Here is a 15,748-nt window from a genome sequence, read left to right as displayed (position 1 = left end):
TACTGGTAATATCTATTCTGTCTCACTGGGAATATCTATTCTGTCTCACTGGGAATATCAGTCTCCTCTCACTGGAAATATCTATTCTGTCTCAGTGGGAATATCAGTCTCCTCTCACTGGGAATATCTATTCTGTCTCACTGGGAATATCAGTCTCCTCTCACTGGGAATATCTATTCTGTCTCAGAGGGAATATCAGTCTCCTCTAACTGGGAATATCTATTCTGTCTCACTGGGATTATCAGTCTCCACTCACTGGGAATATCAGTCTCCTTTCACTGGGAATATAAGTCTCCTTTCACTGGGAATATCAGTCTCCTTACACTGGGAATATCTATTCTATCTCACTGGGAATATCAGTCTCCTCTCACTGGAAATATCTATTCTGCCTCAATAGGAATATCAGTCTCTTGTCACTGGGAATATCAATACTGGCTCACTGGGATTATTATTCTCCTCTCACTGGGAATATCAGTCTCCTCTCACTGGGAACATCTATAATGTCTCTTTGGGAATAGCAGTCTCCTCTCACTGGAAATATCATTCTCCTTTCACTGGGAATATCAGTCTCCTTTCACTTGGAATATCTGTTCTGTCTCATGGGGAATATCATTCGCCTTTCACTGTGAATATCTATTCTGTCTCACTGGGAATATCAGTCTCCTCTCATTGGGAATATCTATTCTTTCTCATTGGGAATATCAGTCTACTCTCACTGGGAATATCAGTCTCTTCTCACTGGGAATATCAGTCTCCTCTCACTGGGAATATCTATTATGTTCAATGGGAATATCAGTCTCCTCTCACTGGGAATATCAATCTCTTCTCACTGGGAATATCTATTCTATCTCACTTTGAATAACAGTCTCCTTTCACTGGGAATATCAGTCTCCTCTCTCTGGGAATATCATTCTCCTTTCACTGGGAATATCTATTCTGTCTCATTCAGAATATCAGTCTCCTCTCACTTGGAATATCTATTCTGTCTCACTGGGAATATCAGTCTCCTCTCAGTGGAAATATCTATTCTGCCTCAATAGGAATATCAGTCTCCTGTCATTGGGAATATCAATACTGGCTCACTGGGAATATTAGTCTCCTCACACTGGGAATATCAGTCTCCTCTCACTTGGAACATCTATAGTGTCTCACTAGGAATAGCAGTCTCCGCTCATTGGGAATATCTATTCTGTCTCAGAGGGAATATCAGTCTCCTCTAACTGGGAATATGTATTCTGTCTCACTGGGATTATCAGTTTCCACTCACTGGGAATATCAGTCTCTTTTCACTTGGTATATCATTCTCCTTTCACTGGGAATATATTTTCTTTATCACTGGGTATATTAGTCTCCTCTCATTGGGAATATCAGTCTCCTCTCTCTGGGAATATCTATTCAGTCTCACTGGGAATATCAGTCTCCTCTCACTGAGAATATCAGTCTCCTTTCACTGGGAATATGTATTCTATCTCACTGGAATATCAGTCTCCTTTCACTGGGAATATCAGTCTTCTGCCACTGGGAATATCTATTCAGTCTCACAGGGATTATCTATTCTGTCTCACTGGGAATATCAGTCTCCTGTCACTGGAAATATCTATTCTGTCTCACTGGGAATATCAGTCTCCTATAACTGGGAATATCGATTCTGTCTCACTGGGAATAGCAGTCTCCTCTCACTGGGAATATCAGTCTCCTCTCACTGGGAATATCAGTCTCCTCTCACTGGGAATATCTATTCTGTCTCACTTTGAATATCAGTCTCCTTTCACTGGGTATATCTATTCTGTCTCATTGGGAATAACTGTCTCCGCTCACTGGGACTATCTATTCTGTCACATTGGGAATATCAGTCTCCTCTCACTGGGAATATCTATTCTGTTTCAGAAGGAATATCAGTCTCCTCTCACTGGGAATATCTATTCTGTCTCACTGGGAATATCTTTCTCCACTCACTGGGAATATCAGTCTCCTTTCACTGGGAATATCAGTCTCCTTACACTGGGAATATCCATTCTATCTCACTGGGAATATCAGCCTCATTTCACTGGGAATATCAGTCTCCTGTACTGGTAATATCTATTCTGTCTCACTGGGAATATCTATTCTGTCTCAAAGGGAATATCAGTCTCCTGTCACTGGAAATATCTATTCTGTCTCAGTGGGAATATCAGTCTCCTCTCACTGGGAATATCTATTCTGTCTCACTGGGAATATCAGTCTCCTCTCACTGGGAATATCTCTTCTGTAAAACTGGTTAGATCAGTCTCCTCTCACTGGGAATATCAGTCTCCTTACACTGGGAATATCTATTCTATCTCCCTGGGAATATCAGTCTCCTTTCACTTGGAATATCAGACTCCTGTCACTGGGAATATCTATTCTGTCTCAGTGGGAATATCAGTCTCCTCTAACTGGAAATATCTATTCTGCCTCAATAGGAATATCAGTCTCCTGTCACTGGGAATATCAATACTGGCTCACTGGGAATATTATTCTCCTCTCACTGGGAATATCAGTATCCTCTCACTGGGAACATCTCTACCGTCTCACTGGGAATAGCAGTCTCCTCTCACTGGGAATACCAGTCTCCTTTCACTGGGAATATCAGTCTCCTTTCACTGGGAATATCTATTCTGTCTCATGGGGTATATCAGTCGCCTTTCACTGGGAATATCTATTCTGTCTCACTGGGAATATCAGTCTCCTTTCATTGGGAATATCTATTCTTTCTCATTGGGAATATCAGTCTACTCTCACTGGGAATATCAGTCTCTTCTCACTGGGAATATCAGTCTCCACTCACTGGGAATATGTATTCTGTCTCACTGGGAATAGCAGTCTCCTCTCACTGGGAATATCAGTCTCCTCTCACTGGGAATATCAGTCTCCTCTCAGTGGGAATATCTATTATGTCTCACTTTGAATATCAGTCTCCTTTCACTGGGAATATCAGTCTGCACCCACTGGGAATATCATTCTTTTTTCACTGTGAATATCTATTCTGTCTCATTGGGAATAACTGTCTCCTCTCACTGGGAAAATCTATTCTGTCTCATTGGGAATATCAGTCTCCTCTCACTGGGAATATCTATTCTGTCTCACTTTGAATATCAGTCTCCTTTCACTGGGAATATCAATCTCCACTCACTGGGAATATCAGTCTTTTTTCACTGGGAATATCTATTCTCTCTCTTTGGGAATAACTGTCTCCTCTCAATGGGAAAATCTATTCTGTCTCATTGGGAATATCAGTCTCCTCTCACAGGGAATATCTTTTCTGTCTCCCTGGGAATAGCAGTCTCCTCTCACTGGGAACATCTATACTGTCTCACTGGGAATAGCAGTCTCCTCTCACTGGAAATATCCTTCTCCTTTCACTGGGAAGATCAGTCTCCTCTCACTGGGAATATCTATTCTGTCTCACGTTGAATATCAGTCTCCTCTCACTGGCAATATCTATTCTGTAAAACTGGGAATATCTGTCTCCTCTCACTGGGAATATCAGTCTCCTTACACTGGGAATATCTATTCTATCTCCCTGGTAATATCAGTCTCCTTTCACTGGGAATATCAGACTCCTGTCACTGGTAATATCTATTACGTCTCAGTGGGAATATCAGTCTCCTCTCACGGGAAATATCTATTCTGCCTCAATAGGAATATCAGTCTCCTGTCACTGGGAATATCAATACTGGCTCACTGGGAATATTATTCTCCTCTCAATGGGAATATCAGTCTCCTCTCACTGGGAACATCTTTACTGTCTCACTGGGAATAGCAGTCTCCTCTCACTGGGAATGTCAGTCTCCTTTCACTGGGAAGATCAGGCTCCTTTCACTGGGAATATCTATTCTGTCTCATGGGGAATATCAGTCGCCTTTCACTGGGAATATCTATTCTGTCTCACTGGGATTATCAGTCTCCACTCACTGGGAATATCAGTCTCCTTTCACTGGGAATACCAGTATCCTTTCACTGGAAATATCAGTCTCCTTACACTGGGAATATCTATTCTATCTCACTGGGAATATCAGTCTCCTCTCACTGGAAATATCTATTCTGCCTCAATAGGAATATCAGTCTCCTGTCACTGGGAATATCAATACTGGATCACTGGGAATATTATTCTCCTCTCACTGGGATTATCAGTCTCCTCTCACTGGGAACATCTATACTGTCTCACTGGGAATAGCAGTCTCCTCTCACTTTAAATATCAGTCTCCTTTCACTGGGAATATCAGTCTCCTCTCTCTGGGAATATCTATTCTGTCTCACTGGGAATATCAGTCTCCTCTCACTGGCAATATCTATTCAGTAAAACTGGGAATATCAGTCTCCTCTCACTGGGAATATCAGTCTCCTTACAGTGGGAATATCTATTCTATCTCCCTGGGAATATCAGTCTCCTTTCACTGTTAATATCAGACTCCTGTCACTGGGAATATCTATTCTGTCTCAGTGGGAATATCAGTCTCCTCCAATGGAAATATCTATTCTGCCTCAATAGGAATATCAGTCTCCTGTCACTGGGAATATCAATACTGGCTCACTGGGAATATTATTCTCCTCTCACTGGGAATATCATTCTCCTCTCACTGGGAACATCTATACTGTCTCACTGGGAATAGCAGTCTCCTCTCACTGGGAATATCAGTCTCCTTTCACTGGGAATATCAGTCTCCTTTCACTGGGAATATCTATTCTGTCTCATGGGGAATATCATTCACCTTTCACTGTGATTATCTATTCTGTCTCACTGGGAATATCAGTCTCCTCTCATTGGGAATATCTATTCTTTCTCATTGGGAATATCAGTCTACTCTCACTAGGAATATCAGTCTCTTCTCACTGGGAATATCAGTCTCCTCTCACTGGGAATATCTATTCTGTCTCACTGGGAATAGCAGTCTCCTCTCACTGGGAATATCAGTCTCCTCTCACTGGGAATATCAGTCTCCTCTCACTGGGAAAATCTATTCTGTCTCACTTTGAATATCAGTCTCCTTTCACTGGGAATATCAGTCTCCACTCACTGGGAATATCAGTCTCCTTTCACTGTGAATATCTATTCTGTCTCGTTGGGAATAACTCTCTCCTCTCACTGGGAATATCTATTCTGTCTCATTGGGAATATCAGTCTCCTCTCACTGGGAATATCTATTCTGTCTCACTGGGAATATCTGTCTCCATTCACTGGGAATATCTGTCTCCTTTCACTGGGAATATCAGTCTCCTTACAATGGGAATATCTATTCTATCTCACTGGGAATATCAGGCTCATTTCACTGGGAATATCACTCTCCTCTACTGGTAATATCTATTCTGTCTCACTGGGAATATCTATTCTGTCTCACTGGGAATATCAGTCTCCTCTCACTGGAAATATCTCTTCAGTCTCTTTGGGAATATCAGTCTCCTCTCACTGGGAATATCTATTCTGTCTCACTGGGAATATCAGTCTCCTCTCACTGGGAATATCTATTCTGTCTCAGTGGGAATATCAGTCTCCTCTAAGTGGGAATATCTATTCTGTCTCACTGGGATTATCAGTCTCCACTCACTGGGAATATCAGTCTCCTTTCACTGGGAATATCAGTCTCCTTACACTGGGAATATCAGTCTCCTCTCACTGGAAATATCTATTCTGCCTTAATAGGAATATCAGTCTCCTGTCACTGGGAATATCAATACTGGCTCACTGGGAATATTATTCTCCTCTCACTGGGAATATCAGTCTCCTCTCACTGGGAACATCTATACTGTCTCACTGGAAATAGCAGTCTCCTCTCACTGGGAATATCAGTCTCCTTTCACTGGGAATAGCAGTCTCCTTTCACTGGGAATATCTATTCTGTCTCATGGGGAATATCTTTCACCTTTCACTGTGAATATCTATTCTGTCTCACTGGGAATATCAGTCTCCTCTCATTGGGAATATCTATTCTTTCTCATTGGGAATATCAGTCTACTCTCACTGGGAATATCAGTCTCTTCTCACTGGGAATATCAGTCTCCTCTCACTGGGAATATCTATTCTGTCTCACTGGGAATAGCAGTCTCCTCTCACTGGGAATATCAGTCTCCTCTCACTGGGAATATCAGTCTCCTCTCACTGGGAAAATCTATTCTGTCTCACTTTGAATATCAGTCTCCTTTCACTGGGAATATCAGTCTCCACTCACTGGGAATATCAGTCTCCTTTCACTGTGAATATCTATTCTGTCTCTTTGGGAATAACTGTCTCCTCTCACTGGGAATATCTATTCTGTCTCATTGGGAATATCAGTCTCCTCTCACTGGGAATATCTATTCTGTCTCACTGGGAATATCTGTCTCCACTCACTGGGAATATCAGTCTCCTTTCACTGGGAATATCAGTCTCCTTACAATGGGAATATCTATTCTATCTCACTGGGAATATCAGGCTCATTTCACTGGGAATATCACTCTCCTCTACTGGTAATATCTATTCTGTCTCAGTGGGAATATCTATTCTGTCTCACTGGGAATATCAGTCTCCTCTCACTGGAAATATCTATTCTGTCTCTTTGGGAATATCAGTCTCCTCTCACTGGGAATATCTATTCTGTCTCACTGGGAATATCAGTCTCCTCTCACTGGGAATATCTATTCGGTCTCAGTGGGAATATCAGTCTCCTCTAAGTGGGAATATCTATTATGTCTCACTGGGATTATCAGTCTCCACTCACTGGGAATATCAGTCTCCTTTCACTGGGAATATCAGTCTCCTTTCACTGGGAATATCAGTCTCCTCTCACTGGAAATATCTATTCTGCCTTAATAGGAATATCAGTCTCCTGTCACTGGGAATATCAATACTGGCTCACTTGGAATATTATTCTCCTCTCACTGGGAATAGCAGTCTCCTCTCACTGGGAACATCTATACTGTCTCACTGGGAATAGCAGTCTCCTCTCACTGGAAATATGATTCTCCTTTCACTGGGAATATCAATCTCCTCTCACTGGGAATATCTATTCTGTCTCACTGGGAATATCAGTCTCCTCTCACTGGCAATATCTATTCTGTAAAACTGGGAATATCAGTCTCCTCTCACTGGGAATATCAGTCTCCTTACACTGGGAATATCTATTCTATCTCCCTGGGAATAGCAGTCTCCTTTCACTGCGAATATCAGACTCCTGTCACTGGGAATATCTATTCTGTCTCAGTGGGAATATCAGTCTCCTCTCACGGGAAATATCTATTCTGCCTCAATAGGAATATCAGTCTCCTGTCACTGGGAATATCAATACTGGCTCACTGGGAATATTATTCTCCTCTCACTGGGAATATCAGTCTCCTCTCACTGGGAACATCTTTACTGTCTCACTGGGAATAGCAGTCTCCTCTCACTTGGAATATCAGTCTCCTTTCACTGGGAAGATCAGTCGCCTTTCACTGGGAATATCTATTCAGTCTCATGGGGAATATCAGTCGCCTTTCACTGGGAATATCTATTCTGTCTCACTGGGAATATCAGTCTCCTCTCATTGGGAATATCTATTCTTTCTCATTGGGAATATCAGTCTACTCTCATTGGGAATATCAATCTGTTCTCACTGGGAATATCAGTCTCCTCTCACTGGGAATATCTATTCTGTCTCACTGGGAATATCAGTCTCCTCTCACTGGGAATATCAGTCTCCTCTCACTGGGAATATCAGTCTCCTCTCACTGGGAATATCTATTCTGTCTCACTTTGAATAACAGTCTCCTTTTACCTGGAATATCAGTCTACTCTCACTGGGAATATCAGTCTCTTCTCACTGGGATTATCAGTCTCCTCTCACTGGGAATATCTATTCTGTTCACTGGGAATATCAGTCTATTCTCACTGGGAATATCAATCTCCTCTCACTGTGAATATCTATTCTGTCTCACTTTGAATAACAGTCTCCTTTCAGTGGGAATATCAGTCTCCTCTCACTGGAAATATCATTCTCCTTTCACTGGGAATATCAGTCTCCTTTCAGTGGGAATATCTATTCTGTCTCATGGGGAATATCATTCGCCTTTCACTGTGAATATCTATTCTGTCTCACTGGGAATATCAGTCTCCTCTCATTGGGAATATCTATTCTTTCTCATTGGGAATATCAGTCTACTCTCACTGGGAATATCAGTCTCTTCTCACTGGGAATATCAGTCTCCTCTCACTGGGAATATCTATTCTGTTCAATGGGAATATCAGTCTCCTCTCACTGGGAATATCAATCTCTTCTCACTGGGAATATCTATTCTATCTCACTTTGAATAACAGTCTCCTTTCACTGGGAATATCAGTCTCCTCTCACTGGGAATATCAGTCTCCTTTCACTGGGAATATCTATTCTGTCTCATTCAGAATATCAGTCTCCTCTCACTTGGAATATCTATTCTGTCTCACTGGGAATATCAGACTCCTCTCATTGGGAATATCTATTCTGTCTCAGAGGGAATATCAGTCTCCTCTCACTGGGAATATCTATTCTATCTCACTGGGAATATCAGGCTCATTTCACTGGGAATATCACTCTCCTGTACTGGTAATATCTATTCTGTCTCACCTGGTATATCTATTCTGTCTCACTGGGAATATCAGTCTCCTCTCACTGGAAATATCTATTCTGTCTCAGTGGGAATATCAGTCTCCTCTCACTGGGAATATCTATTCTGTCTCACTGGGAATATCAGTCTCCTCTCACTGGGAATATCTATTCTGTCTCAGTGGGAATATCAGTCTACTCTAACTGGGAATATCTATTCTGTCTCAGTGGGAATAGCAGTCTCCTCTCACTGGAAATATCATTCTCCTTTCACTGGGAATATCAGTCTCCTCTCACTGGCAATATCTATTCTGTAAAACTGGGAATATCAGTCTCCACTCACTGGGAATATCAGTCTCCTTACACTGGGATATCTATTCTATCTCCCTGGGAATATCAGTCTCCTTTCACTGGTAATATCAGACTCCTGTCACTGGGAATATCTATTCTGTCTCAGTGGGAATATCAGTCTCCTCTCACTGGAAATATCTATTCTGCCTCAATAGGAATATGAGTCTCCTGTCACTGGGAATATCAATACTGGCTCATTGGGAATATTATTCTCCTCTCACTGGGAATATCAGTCTCCTCTCAATGGGAACATCTATACTGTCTCACTGGGATTAGCAGTCTCCTCTCACTGGGAATATCAGTCTCCTTTCACTGGGAATATCAGTCTCCTTTCACTGGGAATATCTATTCTGTCTCATGGGGAATATCAGTCACCTTTCACTGGGAATATCTATTCTGTCTCACTGGGAATATCTGTCTCCTCTCATTGGGAATATCTATTCTTTCTCATTGGGAATATCAGTCTACTCTCACTGGGAATATCAGTCTCTTTTCACTGGGAATATCAGTCTCCTCTCACTGGGAATATCTATTCTGTCTCACTGGGAATAGCAGTCTCCTCTCACTGGGAATATCCGTCTCCTCTCACTGGGAATATCAGTCTCCTCCCTCTGGGAAAATCTATTCTGTCTCACTTTGAATATCAGTCTCCTTTCAGTGGGAATATCAGTCTCCACTCACTGGGAATATCAGTCTCCTTTCACTGTGAATATCTATTCTGTCTCTTTGGGAATAACTGTCTCCTCTCACTGGGAATATCTATTCTGTCTCATTGGGAATATCAGTCTCCTCTCACTGGGAATATCTATTCTGTCTCACTGGGAATATCTGTCTCCACTCACTGGGAATATCAGTCTCCTTTCACTGGGAATATCAGTCTCCTTGCACCGGGAATATCTATTCTATCTCACTGGGAATATCAGGCTCATTTCACTGGGAATATCACTCTCCTGTACTGGTAATATCTATTCTGTCTCACTGGGAATATCTATTCTGTCTCACTGGGAATATCAGTCTCCTCTCACTGGAAATATCTATTCTGTCTCATTGGGAATATCAGTCTCCTCTCACTGGGAATATCTATTCTGTCTCACTGGGAATATCAGTCTCCTATCACTGGGAATATCTATTCTGTCTCCGTGGGAATATCGGTCTCCTCTAAGTGGGAATATCTATTCTGTCTCACAGGGATTATCTGTCTCCAATCACTGGGAATATCAGTCTCCTTTCACTGGGAATATCAGTCTCCTTTCACTGGGAATATCAGTCTCCTTACACTGGGAATATCTATTCTATTTCACAGGGAATATCAGTCTCCTCTCACTGGAAATATCTATTCTGCCTCAATAGGAATATCAGTCTCCTGTCACTGGGAATATCAATACTGGATCACTGGGAATATTATTCTCCTCTCACTGGGAATTGCAGTCTCCTCTCACTGGGAACATCTATACTGTCTCACTGGGAATAGCAGTCTCCTCTCACTGGAAATATCATTCTCCTTTCACTGGGAATATCAGTCTCCTCTCTCTGGGAATATCTATTCTGTCTCACTGGGAATATCAGTCTCCTCTCACTGGCAATATCTATTCTGTAATACTGGGAATATCAGTCTCCTCTCACTGGGAATATCAGTCTCCTTACAGTGGGAATATCTATTCTATCTCCCTGGGAATATCAGTCTCCTTTCACTGTTAATATCAGACTCCTGTCACTGGGAATATCTATTCTGTCTCAGTGGGAATATCAGTCTCCTCTCACTGGAAATATCTATTCTGCCTCATATAGGAATATCTGTCTCCTGTCACTGGGAATATCAATACTGGCTCACTGGGAATATTATTCTCCTCTCACTGGGAATATCAGTCTCCTCTCACTGGGAACATCTATACTGTCTCACTGGGAATAGCAGTCTCCTCTCACTGGGAATATCAGTCTCCTTTCACGGGGAATATCAGTCTCCTTTCACTGGGAATATCTATTCTGTCTCATGGGGAATATCATTCACCTTTCACTGTGAATATCTATTCTGTCTCACTGGGAATATCAGTCTCCTCTCATTGGGAATATCTATTCTTTCTCATTGGGAATATCAGTCTACTCTCACTGGGAATATCATTCTCTTCTCACTGGGAATATCAGTCTCCTCTCACTGGGAATATCTATTCTGTCTCACTGGGAATAGCGGTCTCCTCTCACTGGGAATATCAGTCTCCTCTCACTGGGAATATCAGTCTCCTCTCACTGGGAAAATCTATTCTGTCTCACTTTGAATATCAGTCTCCTTTCACTGGGAATATCAGTCTTCTCACTGGGAATATCAGTCTCCTTTCACTGTGAATATCTATTCAGTCTCTTTGGGAATAACTGTCTCCTCTCACTGGGAATATCTATTCTGTCTCATTGGGAATATCAGTCTACTCTCACTGGGAATATCTATTCTGTCTCACTGGGAATATCTGTCTCCACTCACTGGGAATATCAGTCTCCTTTCACTGGGAATATCAGTCTCCTTACAATGGGAATATCTATTCTATCTCACTGGGAATATCAGGCTCATTTCACTGGGAATATCACTCTCCTGTACTGGTAATATCTATTCTGTCTCACTGGGAATATCTATTCTGTCTCACTGGGAATATCAGTCTCCTCTCACTGGAAATATCTATTCTGTCTCTTTGGGAATATCAGTCTCCTCTCACTGGGAATATCTATTCTGTCTCACTGGGAATATCAGTCTCCTCTCACTGGGAATATCTATTCTGTCTCAGTGGGAATATCAGTCTCCTCTAAGTGGGAATATCTATTCTGTCTCACTGGGAATATCAGTCTCCTTTCACTGGGAATATCAGTCTCCTTTCACTGGGAATATCAGTCTCCTCTCACTGGAAATATCTATTCTGCCTTAATAGGAATATCAGTCTCCTGTCACTGGGAATATCAATACAGGCTCACTTGGAATATTATTCTCCTCTCACTGGGAATAGCAGTCTCCTCTCACTGGGAACATCTATACTGTCTCACTGGGAATAGCAGTCTCCTCTCACTGGAAATATGATTCTCCTTTCACTGGGAATATCAATCTCCTCTCACTGGGAATATCTATTCTGTCTCACTGGGAATATCAGTCTCCTCTCACTGGCAATATCTATTCTGTAAAACTGGGAATATCAGTCTCCTCTCACTGGGAATATCAGTCTCCTTACACTGGGAATATCTATTCTATCTCCCTGGGAATAGCAGTCTCCTTTCACTGGGAATATCAGACTCCTGTCACTGGGAATATCTATTCTGTCTCAGTGGGAATATCAGTCTCCTCTCACGGGAAATATCTATTCTGCCTCAATAGGAATATCAGTCTCCTGTCACTGGGAATATCAATACTGGCTCACTGGGAATATTAGTCTCCTCACACTGGGAATATCAGTCTCCTCTCACTGGGAACATCTATAGTGTCTCACTAGGAATAGCAGTCTCCTCTCATTGGGAATATCTATTCTGTCTCAGAGGGAATATCAGTCTCCTCTAACTGGGAATATCTATTCTGTCTCACTGGGATTATCAGTCTCCACTCACTGGGAATATCAGTCTCCTTTCACTGGGTATATCATTCTCCTTTCACTGGGAATATCTTTTCTTTCTCACTGTGTATATTAGTCTCCTCTCATTGGGAATATCAGTCTCCTCTCTCTGGGAATATCTATTCAGTCTCACTGGGAATATCAGTCTCCTCTCACTGGGAATATCAGTCTCCTTTCACTGGGAATATGTATTCTATCTCACTGGAATATCAGTCTCCTTTCACTGGGAATATCACTCTTCTGCCACTGGGAATATCTATTCTGTCTCACAGGGATTATCTATTCTGTCTCACTGGGAATATCAGTCTCCTGTCACTGGAAATATCTATTCTGTCTCACTGGGAATATCAGTCTCCTATCACTGGGAATATCGATTCTGTCTCACTGGGAATAGCAGTCTCCTCTCACTGGGAATATCAGTCTCCTCTCACTGGGAATATCAGTCTCCTCTCACTGGGAATATCTATTCTGTCTCACTTGGAAATAACTGTCTCCGCTCACTGGGACTATCTATTCGGTCACATTGGGAATATCAGTCTCCTCTCACTGGGAATATCTATTCTGTTTCAGAAGGAATATCAGTCTCCTCTCACTGGGAATATCTATTCTGTCTCACTGGGAATATCTTTCTCCACTCACTGGGAATATCAGTCTCCTTTCACTGGGAATGTCAGTCTCCTTACACTGGGAATATCCATTCTATCTCACTGGGAATATCAGCCTCATTTCACTGGGAATATCAGTCTCCTGTACTGGTAATATCTATTCTGTCTCACTGGGAATATCTATTCTGTCTCAAAGGGAATATCAGTCTCCTGTCACTGGGAATATCTATTCTGTCTCACTGGGAATATCAGTCTCCTCTCACTGGGAATATCTCTTCTGTAAAACTGGTTAGATCAGTCTCATCTCACTGGGAATATCAGTCTCCTTACACTGGGAATATCTATTCTATCTCCCTGGGAATATCAGTCTCCTTTCACTGGGAATATCAGACTCCTGTCACTGGGAATATCTATTCTGTCTCAGTGGGAATATCAGTCTCCTCTCACTGGAAATATCTATTCTGCCTCAATAGGAATATCAGTCTCCTGTCACTGGGAATATCAATACTGGCTCACTGGGAATATTATTCTCCTCTCACTGGGAATATCAGTATCCTCTCACTGGGAACATCTCTACCGTCTCACTGGGAATAGCAGTCTCCTCTCACTGGGAATATCAGTCTCCTTTCACTGGGAATATCAGTCTCCTTTCACTGGGAATATCTATTCTGTCTCATGGGGTATATCAGTCGCCTTTCACTGGGAATATCTATTCTGTCTCACTGGGAATATCAGTCTCCTCTCATTGGGAATATCTATTCTTTCTCATTGGGAATATCAGTCTACTCTCACTGGGAATATCAGTCTCTTCTCACTGGGAATATCAGTCTCCACTCACTGGGAATATGTATTCTGTCTCACTGAGAATAGCAGTCTCCTCTCACTGGGAATATCAGTCTCCTCTCACTGGGAATATCAGTCTCCTCTCAGTGGGAATATCTATTCTGTCTCACTTTGAATATCAGTCTCCTTTCACTGGGAATATCAGTCTGCACCCACTGGGAATATCAGTCTTTTTTCACTGTGAATATCTATTCTGTCTCATTGGGAATAACTGTCTCCTCTCACTGGGAAAATCTATTCTGTCTCATTGGGAATATCAGTCTCCTCTCACTGGGAATATCTATTCTGTCTCACTTTGAATATCAGTCTCCTTTCACTGGGAATATCAGTCTCCACTCACTGGGAATATCAGTCTTTTTTCACTGGGAATATCTATTCTGTCTCATTGGGAATAACTGTCTCCTCTCACTGGGAAAATCTATTCTGTCTCATTCAGAATATCAGTCTCCTCTCACTGGGAAAATCTATTCTGTCTCATTGGGAATATCAGTCTCCTCTCACTGCGAATATCTATTCTGTCTCACTGGGAATATCTGTCTCCACTCACTGGGAATATCAGTCTCCTTTCACTGGGAATATAAGTCTCCTTACACTGGGAATATCTATTCTATCTCATTGGGAATATCAGGCTCATTTCACTGGGAATATCACTCTCCTGTACTGGTAATATCTACTCTGTCTCACCTGGTATATCTATTCTGTCTCACTGGGAATATCAGTCTCCTCTTACTGGAAATATCTATTCTGTCACACTGGGAATATCAGTCTCCTCTCACTGGGAATATCTATTCTGTCTCACTGGGAATATCAGTCCCCTCTCACTGGGAATATCTATTCTGTCTCAGTGGGAATATCAGTCTCCTCTAACTGGGAATATCTATTCTGTCTCACTGGGATTATCAGTCTCCACTCACTGGGAATATCAGTCTCCTTTCACTGGGAATACCAGTCTCCTTTTACTGGGAATATCAGTCTCCTTACACTGGGAATATCTATTCTATCTCACTGGGAATATGAGTCTCCTCTCACTGGAAATATCTATTCTGCCTCAATAGGAATATCAGTCTCCTGTCACTGGGAATATCAATACTGGCTCACTGGGAATATTATTCTCCTCTCACTGGGATTATCAGTCTCTTCTCACTGCGAACATCTATACTGTCTCACTGGGAATAGCAGTCTCCTCTCACTGGAAATATCATTCTCCTTTCACTGGGAATATCAGTCTCCTCTCACTGGGAATATCTATTCTGTCTCACTGGGAATATCAGTCTCCTCTCACTGGAAATATCTATTCTGCCTCAATAGGAATATCAGTCTCCTGTCACTGGGAATATCAATACTGGCTCACTGGGAATATTATTCTCCTCTCACTGGGAATAACAGTCTCCTCTCACTGGGAACATCTATACTGTCTCACTGGGAATAGCAGTCTCCTCTCACTGGGAATATCGTTCTCCTTTCACTGGGAATATCAGTCTCCTTTCACTGGGAATATCTATTCTGTCTCATGGGGAATATCAGTCACCTTTCACTGTGAATATCTATTCTGTCTCACTGGGAATATCAGTCTCCTCTCATTGGGAATATCTATTCTTGCTCATTGGGAATATCAGTCTACTCTCACTGGGAATATCAGTCTCTTCTCACTGGGAATATCAGTCTCCTCTCACTGGGAATATCTATTATGTCTCACTGGGAATAGCAGTCTCCTCTCACTGGGAATATCAGTCTCCTCTCACTGGGAATATCAGTCTCCTCTCACTGGGAAAATCGATTCTGTCTCACTTTGAATATCAGTCTCCTTTCAGTGGGA

Source organism: Carcharodon carcharias (assembly GCF_017639515.1).
Source record: "Carcharodon carcharias isolate sCarCar2 chromosome 29 unlocalized genomic scaffold, sCarCar2.pri SUPER_29_unloc_1, whole genome shotgun sequence".
Lineage (NCBI taxonomy): Eukaryota > Metazoa > Chordata > Chondrichthyes > Lamniformes > Lamnidae > Carcharodon > Carcharodon carcharias.
Note: the sequence above shows the minus strand (reverse complement) of the source record.